This window comes from Hippopotamus amphibius, chromosome 2 (assembly GCF_030028045.1).
Source record: "Hippopotamus amphibius kiboko isolate mHipAmp2 chromosome 2, mHipAmp2.hap2, whole genome shotgun sequence".
Lineage (NCBI taxonomy): Eukaryota > Metazoa > Chordata > Mammalia > Artiodactyla > Hippopotamidae > Hippopotamus > Hippopotamus amphibius.
In genome coordinates, this window is record NC_080187.1 from 179,301,327 (window position 1) to 179,316,993 (window position 15,667).

General features: G+C 36.1%; 1 protein-coding gene across 1 annotated transcript in view; it reads right to left on the bottom strand.

The window, feature by feature from the left end:
• Positions 1-15,667, bottom strand: part of DPH6 (diphthamine biosynthesis 6) — a 328,274-nt gene that overhangs the window by 94,550 nt on the left and 218,057 nt on the right. The gene's annotated exons all lie outside the window — the stretch shown is intronic.

Genomic DNA, 15,667 nt, shown 5'->3' on the forward strand with positions numbered 1-15,667 from the left:
CTTTTGGTTTATATGAGACATTTTTTTTTGTAGCATGTACAATCCTGACTAATCAGTTACAATGGATTTCAGAAGGAAAAAAAATTAAACTCATCAAATTCTCATGTAGCTTACATTAAAAGTTCCCAGCACAAATTTGTCTAAAAGAAACAGTGTCCATTATGTAAGTTACTTGCGGGCCATAGGGGAAGTTGCTTACCTAGGCTCCAAAACCATTAGCAGAAAATTAACTTGTTCCTCAAAGAAGTGAAATCAGGAGCCTTGCAGAAAATCACCTTGCTGACATTTTTTTTTGTTTTTACAATTTGATAGTAATTTAAAATAAAAACCTACATGCCTATGACCTGACAATCAACAATGAGTAAGAAAAATGTGAAACACTGGTTAGCCATCCAGGTAGACAATAATAAGGGAAGTATGATATTCTAACACAGTTCAGCCTATTTTTTATGTTATGATAAAACTCTACAATATCACATTCTTAAATTGTTTTTATGTATAAATCCTGTAATCTGTTATTTTTTGGCTCTTCTTTCATATTTTCTGCTTACTTGGATAAGATATTCTTATGACTTAATGGAGTGTAAGTGGCAGAAGTTTTCTTATAAACTCAATGTTTGCAGTCACTTCCAATTTTCTAGGATTTACTTCCAGCATCCCAGCTACAAAAGATGATGTTGTGATACCTTAGGGCTTAAGGCAGATAGCTCAGCCTTGTCTGTTTATGAATGACCAGACAGATATGAAGAAAGGTGTTTGGATAGAGATTAATGGGACTCATGTTGTAGGGTGGTAACATTTTGTGATATATACATTTTTTTTTTCTGGGTCTTACTTTTTCTTTCCTTCTGAGACAGTTTTCACTTCTTTATTTCTGATCTTATATACTGCAGTTGTCTTTTTGTAATTTTGTTCACTTTCTTTGTTCACTCTTTTCCTGAGCTCAGGGATTGCCACTCCTTTCCCCTGCTACTTGGTTCATTACCAGCTTACGTGCTTCCTCATATAAGCACTTTCTCCCTTTCTCAGAAAGCTTTCGGAACTAAGCCGTTAAAGGAGTACTAGTGTTAAAAGTACAAACATTCAAGTGTTCATGCAATCCCCAAACACATTTTCATAAGTAAGTAATTATTTTGATAAAATATACTTAGATAAAAAGGTTACTGTGCTAAAAATACATTTCCTTATAGTTGGATCCAAAGTAACACACTTTGTAAACATCTGGTAGTGTTATTAAGCCATTATTACATTAAAAATATACTACAAATGTAAATTATCTACCTGGTTCTAACCAATAATGAATATATCCCCTTCTAGAGAAATTCAATAGATGAATGATCAACTCTTGGTCAGTCTACAGGATATTTAGCTTAAGCTCAGCCCTCCATGTCTGGGTCTCTGTTGTGAGACAAGATCTTTCTGCAGCCTGATATGAGAATATTTGATACCTGTTTTTCTCCCTGAACTGTTAGCGCTATTATGATAATGGAACAGATTCAGCTGGTGACAGGAATGAGTTTTCATTATTTTTTCAGGCTCCTAGCCTTCATGACACAGAAACAGACCTACTGGGCTAAAAGTTAACAGCACAAAGCTAGGAATGACACTACCCAGTGGTAGTGCTTCAGATTTTGCTGAAATAACAATGACTTGATATTTATTCATTTGTATAATGAAACATTTCAAATCCATCAAAAGAAAATTCTGGGGAATCTCCTATTAAAAAAGTACAGTTTTTTGAAGTGAGCGAATTTTTTAAGATGGCCTTTGATACTGTGTTCAGTCTCTCTCCTTTTTCGTTTGAAAACCTGGCATTTGTCATCTGTCATAATGTGTTTACTTTGAGTATAACATTTTAAAGGTATTATTTTGTCTTTTAAAAACTCCTAGAAGGTTTGTTTTCCTTACAAGCATAATTATATCTAGTTTCTTCAAACAGTGCTTCATATTTTAATAATATGTTGCCATTTGGGTACAGCTATAACCATAATAATGAACATGGGGTTCAAAGATCATGAGATATATAGATGGCATGAACCATTAGCAAGAAATATTCTACACTACAGAGATCACACATTAAAAACCCTGAAATTCACTATAGAATTTGCTATTATGACTAAGGCATCTTTCTGTGTAATTAACATAAATCTCTTTACAAAACATGGTAGTTTTCATAACAAATAGGGACATTTTACAGGAAAAATAAAGAATAGAATACAAATAAAATTATAATATGAATAATTTAGTTATCTACTTCTCATATCTCATAATGATATTGTGTAGCTATAATGGACCTAAACTAGAACTATTTCCCTTAAAAAATATGCTTCTCTTTTTTCCTATATGCCATTGAAATTCATATCATCTCTTCCACACAAAAACACATAATTAATCCTAATTGTTTCCAACAATGAAGAGGAGAAATGGAATTTGTGGTTTCTCTCTTTTCTGTGTGTTAAGCCTTTCTGGCCACAAAGGCACCATTTGGTAAATTACTTCCTCCAAAATGCTGGCCAGTGGCCTCTTGGCCTGAAGGAATTAATGCAGTTGCAAGAGGTGAGTCACTGAATTCTTTTGTGACAGAAAGATAAAACTCAGTGATTGCTCAGAGGTGTCCTACTCTGCTATTGAATGATGATCCAGTAAGGGAAAAAAAAATCACTTCTCACACGCAGGTCTTAACAAGAAAAATGAAGAGTATGCACTGTAAATGCACAGAGGGAGTGGGTGTGAAAGGAATGTAATGGTGTTCCTGACCGATACAAAATTAAAATGGAAATAGAATGAAATCTTCCCTAGAGGTGATTCTTCAACTTCGTTATGTTTTGTCAAAGAAGACCTAACTCTGTATTACTGTCTTATGATATTTATCTTGGGTGACACTTGGTAGCACAAGGGAAGAGTACAGTTTCCACAAACCTTTGGCATTCCAACCTCTAGACTCCAAGTTCTCCTCAGGTAGGAGAGAGCGCCACATCCCAGGTAGTTAAGTCATTTGCTCCAACTCTAACCAACTCTGTCTTTCCCAAGTAACTGTTTTTGGCATGGCCACACTCCCTAAAGTATCCCAGTTCCTGAATTTACTCCAAATATGGCCCATTGCTTTCCTGCTTTAAAACGCTGCAATGCTACTTTCTATCTTCTCTCATTCTTCTCACCCAACTCTACCCCATGCCAAAAGCACCTCTTCTCTCCTAGGTCCACCCTGCTCCCTCAGAACTGTAAAAGTTGTTATTTCCTTAGTGAGGACTAGGTTCTTGCGGGAGTTATCTTTGAAGTTGTTTCTAGATTTTTGTTTTCCCCCCAAATTTCTATCTAACCCCTCTGGTGATTATTGGTAATTAACATAGTCTTTAAATAGTTCGGTGCTTTCAGACACAAGGTTCACAGTATTGTCCCCTCAAGATCAGCTAGGTTATGTCCATGAGGATTGAGCTGTAGACCTTCAAAAGGAACCTCACTAATTGCAGCAAGATGTCCTCCTTGCAAATTCAACAGTATCTCCTGTTGGTTCTCTTTAGCTCCCTTTCTACTGCTTCACTTGTACCCTCCAGGCTTTTTTGGTCATCAACATCTTCTAGCTCTGATTTCATTAATTCATTCAATTTATCATTGCTGAGCACCTACTATACGCCATACACTATGCTTGAGATACAATAGTGAACAAAAGCCAATATAGTCCCTCCAGTATGGAGCTTAGTCTAGTAAGGGAGTCAAGTTTGATACAACAATCCCACACATAGGTGTAAAACTGCAATTGTGATACACAGATAAATAGATTAAAGGTGATGTGCAAGGTGCTGTAAGAGTCTGGTCAGGGAGGTCATATAGACTGACCACCCACCTCTCCCTATATTATCATCAAGACTCATCAGATCTATGTTCATTTCAGTCCAAGCCTCCCAAGTCATTTTCATCTCCCACCCATCTCCCACCTGTCTCTGACCTCCCAAAGCCTTCCTCTGGGCCCTATAGAAGGCCCAAACCATCTCACAGCAATAGAATTCCCTATATCCACAATCCCTTCACTCAAATTTCTCTTCACTTTATTGTTCACAGTGAAATCAGGCTATATTCCAAGTCTACATCTTCCCCTGAAGTTTTCAAAATGGAGCTCTTTTTTTCTTTTCCACCCCACATTCTAGGACTTGGGGCTGGTGTGTCCTCTCCAGTTCCTTTAAACCTATGGCCTCTCAGAAGCACAAACCACCACCAGACTGTATCACCACTGCCCCTACTTTATATCATCAAGTACCTATCACCTTGGCACTGAACTCATTCATGGACTAAGCATTTATTTCACTGTCCTCCACTGTGCCGCTGCTCCTGTCATCCTTGGTGGCTTTTATGTTGAGGTCGATGACCCATCCGACCCTGTGTACTCTCAGGGGTCTGAATCCCACGTTTCCAACAACCTTTGTCCCCACTCCACCTTAACTACCTATTCCCGGGGTCATTAGAGCTGTGTTTTCAAGCTGCAAGTTTTAGTCCATTAGTTAACATAAAAATAAATAATCTTTGATTTGATTTAATGAGTCATAATCAGTTTTTTTTTCCTTTTAAGCATCATATAGATTAGACTTTAAAATAGCAGCTTATTACATTAAGTAAGGTAAGCATTGTTTCATGAACATTTCTTTCAGTTACACATCATATATATATGGGCACTCTTAAGTTGTTTGGAAAATCACATCATTTACTGTGTCCAGACTAAAAAGTGTGAGAAACTCTGACCAACTTTGTCAGCACCAATAACCAAATTACTTCCAAAATCTTGATTTTAAACATCCCATTTGCTAACTACCACCTTCTAATTTTAGAGCCTACTTGTTCTAGTTTGCTCCTTCTAGATTTTTTAGAAGACTTCCAACTCATTGGCTCTACCACTTTTTACGGTACTCCCACCTCCCCTTCATTTGCTTTCAACCCTCCTCGCCTGTCTCAGATTCCAGGCTCTATTACTTTAATCATACCTTTAACTCCTTCGCCCTTTGCTACTAAGTTTTATTTTTTTGTCAAAATTCCAAAAGCTACACCCAACTCTCCAACTGCTTTGTGCCACCACTCGAGCTACTGAATGTCTCTAGAGAAAAACACATGACTCTGCAGACAGGTATCACATTAAATTTATAATCACAGATTTCAAGCAGGCCTTTCTTGTTGCCCAGTCCTACTACATTTCCCTAGTATTTTAACTTCCCCATTCTTCTGATAATTTTATACCTCATCTTCTCTAAGCTGCTGACCTGGCTTCTTATTTCATTTTCCCAGTACCAAATCTACAAACAGATGAGCCCACATGTGGCACCTTCCCTTAGATCACTATAGAATCATCCCTGCACCTATTTAAGATTAAGCACTGCACTTAAAGTTCCCATCCATCTTGCCAACACAAAGGCTTGGATTCTGAAAATACTATCAATCTGTCCTATGTGTTCAGTTTTTCCCTCTCATTCGGATTATACCCATTAACATAAAAATATGCTGTAGTGATTTCCATCTTAAAAACAAAAATCTCTTGACCCCAATTTGCAACTGCCCTATTTCTGTTCCTTTATATGGTGAAACTCTTTGAAAGTGTAGTCTATACCCAAGTCTCTTCTCTCACTTGCACTTTAACCACAGGCTTTTCTCTCCACCTGTCTGTTGAATTCAGTCTTGTCTAAGTTCTCAACAACCCCCATTTTGCCAAATTCAGAAGTCAGTTCCCTGTCCTCACCTTATTCTATTCAGAGCAGCATTTGTCCTGTAACCTATTTCTTCTTTATTTTTTCCCCCACTGCCTCATTATTTAAGTACTTTATTTACTTCTGAGATACCATACTTTCCTGGTTTTCATTTTACTTTTAGCAAATAGAGATCCACAAAAGGAGATTAACTCATCTTATTAAGAGTGCTTCAGGATTTGATCTCTCTCCTCTTCACTTCTCTGTCTTTTCTCTGTAGGTAACTTTATTCAGTTTCTAGATTTTAATCCCCAACTATATGCTATGACTTTAAATTTTATATCTATAGCCCTGAACTCTCCCTTGAGTTCCAGACTCATATAATTATTTATCTGTTTGATACAGCCACTTGGATGTCTACCAGATATTGTAAAGTTAACCTGTCCCAGCCAAAAAAACAAAAACAAAAACTCCATTTTCCCCCACCTCCACCAAACCTGCTCCTTCTCTACTCTTTCCTACCTCTATTTACAGGACTACCATTCATTTGATGGTCAACTCAAATACCTAGGCATGATCCTTAATTCCTACCTTTCTTTTACCAACCATTAGCAAATTCTGTTAGCTCTACCTCCAGGATACGTGCCAAATCATCCCCTTTCTTCACCTCTTATCCCTGTCTCCTACCTCTTCAACCTCATCTCTGACCACTTTATTTCTTATTCACTATGCTGTCCCCACCCCAACTCCTTCTCCTTTTTCCCCAGATCTTCACAAAGCTAATCCTTGGGAAAAAGACTTTCCTGACTCTCTAATCCAAAAATGATACCTCTCCTAATAATTATCTATCTCTGTGTCTTAATTTATTTTCCTCATAGTACTTAGCAGATTCTGAAATTATTCTATTTGTTTGCGTATTTAATGTCTGCTTCTCCATTAAAATATAAATCTATAAGGCCAGCGCTTTATATTCAGCTCCTAGAATGTAGCTGAATGAATGAATGGGAACTGACAGTGTGGTCAAGGTGGAAAGAGTAGTGATGGAGAAAGAATGAAAGGGTCAACACTATCAAATATGCATTTTTAAGAAAATATCACTCTGGTTGGTGAGCCAGAGTTGATACCATGACCAATGAGGAAGCTGCTAGCATAATCTGGGTGAATGATGATGGGAGCTTGTACTAAGTCTCTGGGGAGAGATGGCAAGAAGTGAATGGATTGCAGAGATATTTAGGAAGACGATCACTTGATATCCTATCACATTTGCATATGAAAAATGAGGGTAAGGGAAAGGGAGATTTGAGGGATGTTACCAAGGTTTTGTGTTGGGACATTTGGAGAGGCCAAGATTTAAGGGAAAAACCATGAATTGCGGTTTGGGCATGCTGAGTTTGATTTCTCTTAGCACATTTGGGAGGAGATGACAAAATGGCAGTTAGATAAAAAAGTCTGGAGCTCTCCATATGATCCAGCAATCCCACTCCTAGGCATATACCCAGACAAAACTATAATCTGAAAAGATACATCAACACCTATGTTCATAGCAGCAGTATTTACAATAGCTAAGACATGGAAACAGCCTAAATATCTATCGACAGATGAATGGATAAAGAAGATGTGGTACATATATACAATGGAATATTACTCAGCCATTAAAAAGAATGAAATAATGCCATTTGCAGCAACATGGATGGCCCTAGAGATTATCATATTAAGTGAAGTAAGTCAGAAAGAGAAAGGCAAATACTATATGATATCACTTACAGGTGGAATCTAGAATATGACACAAGTCAACATATCTATGAAACAAAAACAGACTCACAGACATAGAGAACAGACTTGTGGTTGCTGGGTTGGGGGGGGGGGCGGATGGAGGGAATGATTGGGAGTTTGGGATTAGCAGAGGCAAACTATTATATATAGGATGGATAAACAACAAGGTCCCACTGTATAGCTCAGGGAACTATATTCAATATCCTGTGGTAAACCGTAATGTAAAAGAATATGAAAAAGAATATATATAACTGAGTCACTTTGCTGTACAGCAGAAATTAACATTATACATCAACTGTACTTCAATTAAAAACGTCTGGAGCTCTAAGGAATTATCTAGACTAAGGAGACACATTTATGAGTCATTTGTATATACATAAGTGGTAACTGAAGTCATATGTATGGATGAGATTACTTAGAAAGGAAGTAAAGCATGAAAACAGAGCTTAGAGCTGAACTCACAAACAAATAAGAGCTCAGCATGCCCAGCAGCCTGCATGCCTGCCCCTGCTTTCATCCTCCTACCAGTACTTACTTGACTAATCACCAGTTGACCTACCTTTGCATCTCGGCTGGTACCAGGCTCTGCTTTTTTATGTCCATATTTAGTAGTGTTGATTCACCTATGCTGTTTCTGGTCTTTGTCCTCAAGTGGTTTTATCTTTTCTATACTCAGGTTAGCCTTCAAATCTCCCGAAGACTCTCCTGACTACATGGCATGGTTCACCCTACTACATTTCTGGCTCTTTATCACTACCAAAGCACAGTGTAGTGATAAAGAGCCAGAAAACCTGGATTCAAAATTTGGTTTTGCCAATTCCTAATGAGTTATTTATCCTTTCTGTGCTTTGGTTTTCTCATCTATAAAGAGAGAATAATAATAGCATTTATCTCATAGGATTATTGTGGGGAGTAGAATTCATGTGAAATCCTGAGAACAGTTTTGGCACATACCTAGTAAGTGCTCAATAAATGTTAGCCACTATGATGATATTTGGTAAGGTAACTGACAAAGCTAGCTTCAAGTCATCATCACTGGTCTAGAACCAGAGTGGGTAAGAAAGGGGCTGGTGTGAGGGGTGAGTTGAAATAGTACTCAGTAAGAGAGTCAGGGAAGGCCTTATAAAAGATAGTCTGATGACAAAGGAGCCAGACATTCAGAGGCAACACCAAACAAGAATAAGCTTGGTATGCTGAATGGACATAAATAAAAGATAGGGTGGGTGGAGAATGGGGGAAAGGGAGAGAATGACAGGAGCTGAGGGAGATGGGTTCTATCATGCAGTGCTCATAGACCACAGTGAAGAGCTTGGATTTTACCCTCAACTTAATGTAAACTGCTGAATTCTGTAATCAGATTTACAACAAAATATTTTTTTATAGTATTGTGGTAAGATCACGTAGCATGAGATCTACCCTCTTAACATATTTTTAGGTGTACAATACAGTATTGTTATCTATAGGCACAATGTTGTAGAGCAGATATAATCTATAGAAGTTATTTATCTTGCATAACTGAAACCTTGTATCTGTTGATTAGAAACAGCAAGTTTCTCCTTCCCACCAGTCTCTGGCAACCAATCTTCTCTCTGCTTCTATGAGTTTGACTATTTTAGATACCTCATATTACTGGAATCACACAGTATTTGACCTTCCATGAATGACTTATTTCACTTAGCATAATGTTCTCAAGGTTCATCCACGTTGTGTTGCATATTGCAGAATTGTTTTCTTTTTTTAAAGGCTGAACAACATGGTACTGTATGTATATACTACGTGTTTGTTATCCATTCATCCATCGATGGACATTTAGCTTGATTCCACTTGTTGGCTATTGTGGAACATGGGAGTGATAATATCTCTTCAAAATACTAACTTCACTCTTCTAACTTCCCCAGAAGTGGGATTGCTGAATCATATGGTAGTTCTATTTTTATTTTTTTGAGGAAACTTCATACTGTTTTCCATAGCAGCTGTACCATTTTGCATTCCCACTAACAGTGTAAAAGGGTTCCAACTTTTCCACATTCTCATCAACATTTGTCATCTTCTTTTTAAATGGCAATTTTAATAGGCATGACGTAATATCTCATTGCAATTTTGATTTGCATTTCCCTGATGATCAGTCCCTGTTGGTAATTTGTATATCTTCTTCAAAGAAATGTCTATTTAAGTCTTTAGACCATTTCAAAATTCAGGTTATTAGCTTCTTCGCTATTGAGTTGTAGGAGTTCTTTATATATTTTAGAAATGTACCCATTATTAGATACATGGCTTTCAAATATTTTCTGCTATTTCATAGTTTGCCTTTTCACTCTGTTGATTGTTTCCTATGCTGTATAGCAGCTTTTCAATTTGATGAACTCTCACTTGTCTATTTTTGCAGATTTACATTCTTAAAATGTCTCCTTGAGTACTGTGGAGAATGAATTGTGGGGGACAAGGCAAGAGGAGAAGTGGGGAAATCAGATAACATAGCTGTTGTAAAACCATGGAGAAGGATGAAGTTAGCTTGGACTAGGATTGTAAGGGTGGGGAAGAAAAATAGCAGATATACTCTGACTCAGTTCTAGGAATAGAAGGAACAGAATTTGTTGGCGCATATAGTAGATGAAAATGGAAAATCTCTACGTTTTTGGCTTGAACAACTGGATGAATATTTATGAAGTCTCCTGTGATGGGGAAGATTGAAAAAGAAATGAGTTTGGGAGATGGGTGAAAATTAGGTCAGGTTAATAAACTGTTATGTTGCTTACTGTCTGTTACCCTACATGGTAAGTCTGGATAGTGCTCACATAATTCTGGTGACTGTTTCTTTACATTAGTAATGCGGATCAGAGTTCTCAAATATTCTTTGCAACACTTGAGGGCTACAAAATCTCCTTGATTTTGATCTCCTGTGCCCCTGTAAGGTCATAGGAACATATAGTATCATTATGCTGGGTCCTGTATTTTATTCAACTACATTGCCTGCTTCACAGAGTACCACTAGTAAAATGCAACCTATTCTATCACTATCTCTCAGTTTGAGAAAATCATCTACTTTCCAAGTGTTAGAATTGAATGATCACAGTGGAGTTAGTCAAGCATATTTCTTGACCTGAGCAACAACAAAATGGTCTTGTTTTCAAATCAAAACAAGAATATAAGTCAAGAATGAAGGACTTTTATGAATTTAACACTAATCACACTAATTCTTTCATATAGTATCTTTAGGTTTAAAGATGTTTAAAATTAAATGTATTACTAAAATATCCCTTCCAATAATCATTTGACTGCATGATTCAACAGGTGACCATATACTTTGTCATCCAAGCCACTATATTTTTGAGAGTGAAAAGAGTTATTGATAATTACAGGTAAACAACGGGACTGTCCAGGCATAAAGGCACTTATGGTCACTCATTTTATAAAGCATGATATTTTAAGACTGAAAGTTCAGAACAGTATATGTTTTCATTTAGCTAACTTAGGTGGTAAAATATAAAGAACAAAATGAAAGAAAAATCAGGAATTCTGCATCTATTTAATGTTCCCTCTCTTCTTTGTTTTCCATTTGATTGATTTAAATATATTTTTCATTGATTTTAATAACTGACTACATTTTGAAAAGTCTGATTACATACCTGTGAGTTAAATTTGTGGCACAAATCCAGATAAGATACAGATTTTATTATATCAACCTGAGTCATATATTAGTGCTTTAAAAATATAAAGAGGGTGCTGCAGACATATTTACACATTCAAAAGAAAAATTTAACTGATTTCAAAAACAAGAATAATAAAATTATAAAGATTAAAAAACTAATTCCAATGTTTATTGTAGTTAACAGATAAACTACGTATATTAATAGGTTTCTTAAATACATGCATACAAAGGAAATATTGTTTACAAATACAATAAGACTATCACGTCTAAGCTAAATCAAGCTGAATACCAAATCTTTAGTAACCAAAGGGAAAAGGTTCCCCATAATGTAAACATATACATGGGGATGTTTATTTTCTCATTTCAGTTTCATTTTCAAAATATGCTGTATTTTCTGTATAACCCATTTTTCATCTGCCCAATTACTAGCAATCTTTTTTCTACTATCAAAAATGATCATTTGTTTCTTTATTGTAGTAGATAAAACATCCTTTCATTGTTTCAGCTCACAAGCTGTGCAGATCCTACCCACTGTTCTTGCCTCCAGCACTTCACATTATTGGTGTATTATTTCATGCATGCCCTACTCTTTCATCAATTGCTTTTGAAGTAATGTTAATAGACTAGAAAATTGAGACATTTATGAAGTATAGGCAGTGTTTATGAAAAAATCCATAAAATATGACACAGGCAAGACAAGATAAAAGCAGCATTTTAATAGATTATGGCAAAGAGATCCTGTCAGAGTTGACAACTGACTCCTTCGAGATCACTAATTTTTATGGGATTAATTCTGTGGTATAAAAAAATGAAGTTAAATGTCCTAATTAATCTGTAAATTGCACACCCACAATTAAACCTTGTGGCCCCTTCTTGGATTAGGGTTGCAATTTTTGAAAAGTAATTATTATCTCATATTCATAATGAAGAAGGTTTTGCTTTTTTCATTTTTTTTTTTCTCATGGCATTTCAACCAAAAATCCACCTGGATTCTAACTTGAATCGCAATCTTCTAATAAGAAAATCAGTTCATAGATTGTCATGCAGCTACATCCATTAGACTTGTAGGCTATATGCTTATATATGATATATTAAGAAAATAAAATTTGGAGAAATGGTACACGAGTGAGGTAGTGGAGGAAAACCTAGTTTCTCCATGTTCGAGCAACTGTTCTTTCTTCTACAATTTACAGCACCCAGAAAGATATTTAGTTCCCCTCTCTTATGGAGGTGATAATAGGCGAGGCCCTGTCTCTAACACAGGAGTTAGAAAGTACATTATGTAGGGGTTAGAAATAAAGCTATTGTCTAGCTTTTCCTGATGCTGTGGCAGGGTGCTCAAGAAACATCGGTTCCATTTCCCTTCCTTTCTTCCCCTTTAATATTTGCGTTTTAATAATATTACCTGTAAATGTATGATGTTATCTATACATAGTCAGATGGAAATAACGATTTATGAAATATTAATTATTTTTGAATATTTTTAAAGAGTTAATGTTAACAATGCATACTAGCCTTTATGATTCACATTCATTATTTCATTGCATCCAGACAACAGCTCCAGAGACAGGTATTGCTGCTGTCACTTTGTTAAAAATAAGGAAATTGAGGCTCAAAGATGTTAAAAGAATTACCCTAATCATATGTATATGATAGGTGATGGAACAAATTCTTGCATCTAGGACTCCTGACTTGAAATCCTATGCTTTTTTCATTGTAAGAATACTGTGAGGTTATGTCTTTGCATCAGAAATAATCTGTTGATATAGTAAAATATTCTGTCAGTTTTGGTGAAGAGAAAATTATTCAAATCAGTGAGTTACCAAGTTAAAAAAAAGGATTTAATGACTATTTACTTTAAAAAAAATTTTATTATTTATCTATTTATTGGCTGTGTTGGGTCTTTGTTGTTGCGTGCAGGCTTTCTCTTGTTGTGGTGAGTGGGCTCCTCATTGCTGTGGCTTCTCCTGTTGCGGAGCATAGGCTCTAGGTGCGTGGGCTTCAGTAGCTGTGGCAAATGGGCTGAAGAGTTGTGGCTCACGGGCTTGAAAGTGCAGGCTCAATAGTTGTGGCACACAGGCTTAGTTGCTCCGCAGCTTGTGGGATCTTCCTGGAGCAGGGATCGAACCTGTCCTCCCTGCATTGGCAGGCAGATTCTTAACCACTGCACCACTTAGGAAGCCCTGACTATTTACTTTTCATTTGGATATTCATTTTGCTATTTGGAGGAACAGGAACATATGGAACCATCTTTTTTTTAAGGAGGACAGATATTTTCTTCTTTGAATCCCATAAGAAAGTAGGATTGTGAAAGTTAATTTTTTTTTTTTTTCATTTATAGTCTATGGCCCTGGCAATAGGTAAGCTGTGGTTATATTCTTTTAGATAACACTGCAGCACAATGGTACACTACTACCATATTTGAGAGAAAGATCTTTTAAACTGCTGCTACTTGGCAAAGAAGGACCAATATTAGGAAAGCAGATATCGACATTCTCAAGATAAAACAGTGTATTTTTCCGATTGTTCTTAGTCTTATTATAAATGGTTTAAATATTTTTGGCTGAACTGATAAGTTGATGAGGTTAATATGATTAAATGACTTGTTTATTTGATGCTTAACTGATGAAATCCATTTCACACTGGAGGAATCTTGAAGTCTACCCAAAACCTCTTGCATTTCATATGAGAAAATAGGGAACTGAGAGACAGGAAGTGATTTGCTCAAGATTAATCAAATTATGTTTCAGATTCCTGACTAGAACTCACTGAAGATTCCAAGTTCCCTTCCAATAAATTACCTTATCTGATTTTATAGGACTATTATTCAGTCAAAACCTTGGGTACACATTGAATGGAACATTCTTCAACAGGTAAAACATTTAAGAACAGTTAGGCCAGGTATTATAAACATGATTGCAAAGAGAAGTCTAAGCTGACAGAAAGAGAAAATAATAAATGGCAGCTTTTTCATCTCTAAACTCTCTAATACCAAGAAAACACCTTAAAGCCCTTGCCTTGGGTAAAAAATATTTGAAATGCCAAATCCGGTTATCAATTCATCTCGATGTGTGTTGGGAAGGATTACTACAGTTAAGTATATTCTAAGCCTGTTTATACCCAGCATTACTCCTAAAGTTCCAATAAGAGTGCCTATTTTTATTTTTGAAGTGACACTAACCTGAGAAGAAAGAAAAAAAAGAGTCTGTTTAAGCCATTCTTCAAAGCTCATCTCCATGAAGCTATTTTGATGGTTTTTTTTTAAAAAGAAAGCAAGCTCCAGCTAAATTAGATAGCCTCACTCTCACATTCTCTGAATATAAATAACAAAAGAACGTGATGTACTTACACAGTTTGATAATCAAATTTGAAATTCTGCTTATTTATGCAGTTACTGTGTCCTAGAATTGAAAATAGAGACAACTAGTCACAGAGGATCACTTTTATTATTATTGTTTTCACATCTTTATGTAAGAACAAATGGGGACCTCTCCCTGTATGGCGTGGTGCCTGCAACAAGGAATTTTCACATGGCCAACCCATATACTCAGACAGGCATAAAGGCTTTTTATTATTAAGTACTTAATACTCCTTGCTAAATAAATACAGCTGGGTACCTCCGAGTCAAAGTGTTGATTCTACTATACGCGGTGAATGATTCATTTTAAATATCTTTAAAAGGTACACAGTGACTCTTTTCTAGGGTATGTAATGCCTCCACGTAATTACCAGTAACATTCCTTACACTCACAAAGTGTTCAGTATCACTGATGGAAGACAATGACCACAGTCTTAAAGAACGTAAAAATATCTTTCATGACTTTAACTGCGACATACTCTGCACGAGCAAAATGAACATTTTCCAAACCACTTTTGTTTTCAGTTCCTGATTATTCCCATGACTCAAACCACTTAGATTTTATGTTTTAGATTACTCCCTTTTACATTCGATTACCACATCAGAAGGTTCATAATTGATTTGAGATCTACCATCTCTCTGCTTGCCACAAAACCACCTGTGTTAAGAGTTTGAGGAATTTTGATGCAACCGTAGAGGAAATTATAGATTCCTGATTATTGTGCTTAGACCATTTAAAAAACCTATTTAAAGATCTCACATCAACAGGATTCTATATATATTTCTAAGAAAGATCACTCACATTTTATTTTTCAACTTTTATAAGAAATTTTGTCCTTTCTTACAGCCATCAACCAGAAGACATAAAATAAAATAACATTAAAGTAGAAATAGAAAATTAGTATAGTGGAACAGAAACACATATGTTGTTAGAGCTCAAGGGTCAACGTGGTAAATCAAGTTTGGTAATTTTTTTAAATAGTTATTCTGTTATTCTTGTGTTAGGTAATGGTATTGTTGGAACAGTAAGCCTTTAACATCTGTGCACTCTGGATCACCTTAAGCCAGCTGGTTCCTCTCAGAATTGCTCATCTTTTGTTCTTATTAAGTTCTGACCTGGGCCCCTAGCCTTAAGACAGCTTTGTGCTTTCTGCAGCCAGGATATCCTCTTCAAGTCTGTCAGACAATTTCAAATGATTGATGTGCTAGTCTGGTGCTCTG